The sequence below is a fragment of the Sapajus apella genome, unplaced genomic scaffold (assembly GCF_009761245.1).
Source record: "Sapajus apella isolate SASKATOON/1434 unplaced genomic scaffold, GSC_monkey_1.0 scaffold120, whole genome shotgun sequence".
Lineage (NCBI taxonomy): Eukaryota > Metazoa > Chordata > Mammalia > Primates > Cebidae > Sapajus > Sapajus apella.
This window is the reverse complement of record NW_022437060.1, coordinates 4628562-4635096: the sequence shown is the minus strand read 5'-3', so window position 1 is coordinate 4635096 and position 6535 is coordinate 4628562.

The window sequence follows — 6535 nt, the reverse complement described above, 5'->3', positions numbered from 1 at the left end:
GCCAACATAGTGAAACCTGTCTCTACTAAAAATACAAAAAAATGGTTGGGCATGCTAGGAGACGCCTGTAATTCCAGCTACTAGGGAGGCTGAGGCAGGAGAATTGTTTGAACCAAGGAGGCAAAGGTTGCAGTGAGCCAAGATTGCACCATTGCAGTCCAGCCCGGGCAACAAGAGCGAAACTCCGTTTTTTTTAAAAAAAAAAAGAAAAAGAAAAAGAAGACTCAGCCCTAGGTAGTTTCGGTGGCTCACACTTGTAATCCCAGGAGTTTGGGAGGCTGAGGTGGAAAGAACACTTGAGCTCAGGAGTTCCAGACCAACCTTGGCAACATAATGAGACCTTGCCTCTATAAAAAGCAAACAAAATTAGCTAGGCATGGTGGCGTGTGCCTGTGGTCCCAGCTACTTGGTAGGCTGAGCTGGGAAGATTGCTTGAGCCTGGGAGATTGAGGCTGCAGTGAACTGAGATCACATCACTGCACTCCAGCCTGGGCGACAAAGTGATACCCTGTCTCACAAAAAAAAAAAAAAAAAAAAAAAAAAAAAAAACAACCCAGCCCTGGTGTCTGGTTTCTGAGACAAAGATATTACCAACAGACACTAACTCTCCAAAATGTGTTCACAGAGGTCCAGTTCAGGTGCAGTCATGTGGGGCAAGGCCCCCTCTCTGCTGTCACTTCGCCTCACACTCCACCCAGCCCAACATTTTGCAAGCCTTGGACACCCATAGCTAAATAACAGCCCAAGTTTTCTTCTCTGAAAAAGATTACATTGAAAGATAAGGACACAACATACAAAGACAATCATCCTTCCTGCTCATATACACATATCTCTTCTGCTCTCCTTAGGCCTGAGTGATGACTGAGTCCCCCTCTGTCCATCCCTGGAACTGTGATGATGGCAGCCTTATGTCACATTCACTACTTACTCTAGCTATGCCACATTTACAAGTACCTGACCTTCCATACTTCATGGGATCTCACGATGTTCCAATGAGAGAGGTATTATTATTATCTCCATTACAAAGAGGTGAAACTGAGGCACGGGTAGGGGGTAGGCTGGGGTGTGTAGTCTGGCTCCAGAGTCAGGACTCTTCACCACAGCATGGTGCTGCCTCTCGAACAGTCAGGGATTGGGAGGTCCCTAGCTGTCAGCTGGTAGAAGAATGAAGCCCTCTGGCTGCATTGGTTTTCGGGGGACCTCAGGTGGCCCAGTTCTGCCAGTGTCTGTCAGGTGCGGTAGTGTTGAAATGGCCCGTTCACCAAGACCACCGAAGGTGTGCCTACGGCCAACATGCAAGTGGTGACATTCCTGTCGGTCGGGTTGGAGATTTTGCAGGAGGGTCTGACAGAAACACTCGAACCCCTAAGTACACAGTTATGTCTATTTGTCAAAACTCATTAAACTGGCTGGGCGCGGTGACTCACAATTGTGATCTCAGCATTTTGGGAAGCTGAGGTAAGCAGATCACTTGGGGTCAGGAGATTGAGACCAGCCTGACCAACATGGTGAAACCCTGTCTCTACTAAAAATACAAAAATTAGCTGGACATGGTGGCCCATGCCTGTAATCCCAGCTACTCAGGAGGCTGAGGCAGGAGAGTCACTTGAACCTGGGAGGGGGGAGGTTGCAGTGAGCTGAGATCATGCCACTGCACTCCAGCCTGGGCGACAAAGAGAGACTCCGTCTCAAAACAACAACAACCAAACAACTCATTGAGCTGTATGCTTTAAACAGGTGCGTCTTATAATATGTAAATTATAACTCAATGAAGTTGATTTTAAAAGAGGAAAAAGTGTGCCCCAAACATTAAACATCTGCAGTCCCACACCCCGTATTGCTCAGGTGCTCTTGGTGCTCCGTTAGCCAAAGCTCTCTCTGGCCCACGACCTCCCCTCCTCCGCTGATAAATCACAGTTGGCATGTGACAGCTGAGGGAGGCTTATGTAGGTGTTTAGTGATGGCCGTGGAGCTGGGAGTCCTTGACCAGCTCTATTCCGATCTATTTTATTCCCTAAAGCGGCCTCTGCTGCTGCCACAAAGCTATCACTGGAGCTGTGGGAGGGAGGCAGCCAGGCAAGCAGACCCAAGGCGGTGGGGCTTTCAGAACCGGAGCTGCAGCTTTACGGGGAGACCCCACTTTCCTGTGAGAACTCCTCTTACATCACCGGCCATGTGATACGTGGAAAGATAACACTTGGGACCCTCTCCTCAAGTATTTAGACATTCAGTGCTTATCTGAGGCCCCGTAACACCAGATTTTCATGCAGCCAAGCATGAGCAAAGGCCTGGCACCACTGTTTACCAGCAGCAAAATTGCAAACATCTGTGTCTCAGCTTTCTTGTCTACAAAACGGGTATAGTAAGGCCTGGCTCACGGAAGGCGCTTGGGGCTGATGACTCTCCTAGATGCTCATATTTCTCCTCTGGTTCCAGGTGCTCTCCTCTGAGATGTGTTTTCAGTGATGCCACCTTCTCTACCTCCTGTCCCCTAAAGACTTGTAGCTCTGATGGTCTCAATCACACTATGTGCTAATGTTGCTTTGGCCTGTCACCGTGGTTGAGTCAAGTGCTTTTGTCAACTGGAGAATAAACTCCCTGTGGGCAATGACGGATTTTTATTTCACCCTCTCTGTCTCACTTCCCCCAGTCCTCATCTCACTGCCTGGCTATATTTTTTCCATAGCACTTAACCACCATTTAGAATTGTTGTGTTCTCACTTATCACCTGTGTCTCCCATTAGATTCTAACCTTTTGGTTCTGTTTACTATCTTACCTCTGGAATCTAGAGTGGTTGGTGGCAGAGACATCATGGGCTCTGCATAAATGTTTGCGAATGAATGCACACCTTCCTTATTCCTTATGATAGAAGGAATAAGATTCAGCCCTAGGCAGGCACGGTGGCTCATGCTTGTAATCCCAGCACTTTGGGAAGCTGAGGTTCAGCCTCTCCCCACTCACAGTGCAGATCTGAGTGGACTGCAGCCTCAGCACATACTTTCTGGTCTGTTAGCTGGCTGATTGAATCACACACAGGGCCGCCCCTGTCAACAGATGGTTACAGATGAGATTATGAAGGTCCCCAGGTGTCTGGCATGAATGGGACACGGGGGACATGGCTGACTTTATGGGCTCACTTGTGGTCGCTGATAGAAGTGGTATCAACACAAACGGTTTCAGCTGCAAAGGCCAGCACCATCTATCACCAGTGTCTGAAAACCGATTTTTATGAAAGAGAATTTTAATGGAAATGCCAGGTCTGTGAAATAGAAGGCAAAGATAAAGTTGAGGGGATGCTTTGAGGCCTACAATTACTTTTTATTTGTAAATTTTTTTGGTTTTTTTTTTTTTTTTTTTTTAGGTTTAGGAGGTGAATTCTAAAGGGAGAATTGACAAGTTTTATCCCTTTTTAATTTCAAATGGGCTACATCTTGCTCCCTCAATAGGATTCTAGGTTAGGCCATCCATTTCCTTTCAAGAAAAAACTCATTGTGTGGGAATAACCTGCGTCCTGATCTATACGACAAGAACAGGATATTGCTGCAAGTTGTTAGGGATCCATATGACCAGTGTCTGATTCTTCCCGTGCTGTTCCTGCTCCCTCTGCCAAGAGTGGAATATCCGAGAGTCAATGAGCCTGGCTCTGAGGAATCCCCCTCTTAGGATGTGCAGGACTTCTACCATCTGTTCCTCAATTATGTCAGCTCACAGGCCTCAAACTCTGCTGAAACTTGCCTAAGCTCACAGAGAGCCTGTTAGTGGTAAGGCTGGAGTCTGCTGCCTGCTGGACTCTGGATCTTAGCAGGTAACAGTATCTTACATAGTCCTGCCTCTCCAAGTGAGAGCCTTTTCTTGGACCTGGGCCAGACCCTCTATGGTGGGTCCCTTCCATAGCAGCCACCATTTATTTGGACATTGTCTCTAATAGAAACTATATGAAATCTGGCCAGGTGCAGTGGCTCACGCCTGTAGTCCCAGCACTTTGGGAGGCTGGGGCAGGTGGATCACCTGAGGCCAGGAGTTCCAGACCAGCCTGGCCAAAATGGTGGAGCCTGGTATCTATTAAAAATACAAAAATTAGCCAGGCATGGTGGCAGTGGCTGTAGTAGCAGGTACTTGGGGGGCTGAGGCAGTAGAATGGCTTGAACCTGGGAGGCAGAGGCTGTGGTGAGCCTTGAATGTGCCACTGCACTCCAGCCTGGGTGAGAGAGTGAGATTCTGTCTAAATTAAAAAAAAAAAAAAAAAAAAGAAAAAGAAAAAAGAAAAAAGAAAAGAAAAGAAACTATATGAAATCTAGCAGATCCCAGAAAACCCTAGAAAGGGGTTTCTGATCCCACTTGATCCTTGAAGGCAGGGCAGCCGAAAAGACAAGAACCTGCTGAAAAGAACCTGGCACCTAAGACAGAAGCTCTAGATGTCAGCAGAGGGCAGGAGCTCTGTAAGTTGCAGTGGTGATAGTGGGCTTCCCGGAGGAGGCAGACTTAATAGATTTCAAAGGGTGGGTGGTAGTTTAGGAAACTGAAAATTGGTAACCTAAGGTAACTAGCTGGCCATGGTAGAGCCAGGGGGAATTTATCATAACCACCATATGTACTAGTAAAAGGGCAAAGGTATGACAGAGAAGAACTGTGAATTCACATTTCGGCCCTGATCCAGCTTCCTGGGTGACTCGGTCTCTCACCTCCATCTGGCCGCTGTACGCTTCTTGGCATCCCAGGACATCCATTTTCAAACTGCCTGGTCAGTGGGGTCTGGGTGAGAACCACACGTCCAATTATAGGAGCCATGTCTGCAGCTGGAAAGCCCCTGGCACAGACCGAGGAGTGAGGCTTGAGTTTTTATCTGCTTGAGTTTACTGAGCATTTATCTGCTACCGTCTGGATCCTATGTCTTTGATAGGAAGAAGCTCTCACCTTTGCAATGTGGTAACCATCCCAGGACAAAACCAGATGCAGCCGGGGAACAATGCCATCTGATTGTGATGGGGCTTTCTCCAGCCCTCTCCAGCTGACTTGCTGTAGCTGCCAAGAGGCAGTTGTATGGGGGATCACATTCAGTTGTCTAAGATTCAAACAAAAATCCAGCTTTGTATCAAAGGGTTTGAGAACTTCCCATAAAACTTGGAGAAAGAAAGAAAGAAAATGAGAGGCATGCCCTCTTTCACTGTCAGTACAGGGCCACGCGCCTGGCAGGTCATGGAATTTGAAAGCGGAGGATGTGAGGGATGGTCTCCATTGCCTTCATTTCTGATCCTTTCTCTCCTTTCAGCAATAAGGACCTGTTTTCAAATGGTTTTGCTCTTGTATGCTTTCCTCTCTATCACTAAAAATGGCTTATGCTGAAAAGAAGACAAAAAATATATATTCATATACCATATGCTGAAAATTGCTGTTGCAAAAACCTGTGTTTAGCTATTCACAGGAACTCCTGTGGTCCTGGGACATAGTCATCACTCTAATTTCCCTCAGAGGAAACATGCTAGGAGCCATATTTAAGAGAAATTTAAGTATTCTCTTTCTCTGGTGTCACTGATAATGAAATATAAAAATATTCACATGCTAGGCATTGTGAAAACCTGTTTAATCCCTGCAAAAACATATGAGTGGTTATCTTCGTTTTACAAAAAAGATTAAATAAAGTACCCAAGATCAGCCAGGTGGGGAATATCAGCTGACATTTAAACCTAGGTTCTCCTGGCTCCAAAGGCCCTGAGTTTTTGCTGTGATGTTGCCTCTCATCTTCAAGAGGAATGAACAATGCTTTTAGCAAAGGATTCCCAATTTCTCTCGAACCTGGTGATTCCTAATAACATGATATCAATAGCATTAATTAATAAGTCACCAATCTCCTCCAGAAAATCCACTGATGGAAAATTATAACCTTGTAAATGACACATTTTTATTTAATTATACAGACTAGAGAGATGAAATGTAATTTCATGCTACGTCTCCTTGGCTCACTTACTGCTTTACAGCGACTGTGTCGTTGAAAGTATTTAAAAGAGAAATTGCTCCAGGGGACATAAAAATCCTTAGATGTTTGCATCGAAATAAACTGGCAGTGCCATTAAAGAATAGATAAAGGAATATTATTAAGCAGTTTGTAATTAAAATATCGATTCTTTCTGCACGAATAAAAAGCAAAAGGTATTAATTAGTGATTAATATAATCTGAGATTAGTCTAGGAAGATGCTACAGGAAAACACTCAATCCAAGATTGAGCCATATATTGTTTTCCAATTAGAAGGTTTATATTTGAGGAAGAATTATAAAAAGGTAAGTTTATGTTTCTATTCAACTTAAAGCTAGAGTATTTTTTTTTTTTTTTTCCACAAACAGTTTGGGACTTTTTCTTTCTTTCTTTCTTTTTGCATATCCATGAGTTTTGGGTGCTTTCAGTAGGAACAGAAAAACATGGCTATTTTGTGTTGGAGCTGCCTGGGGTTCAGGAGGCAGAGGATGAAAGCTTCACAGTCAGAGTAGTTGCCATCAAGGCCTGGGAGCCATCAGGTGGTGGGCCAGCCTCTCAAATC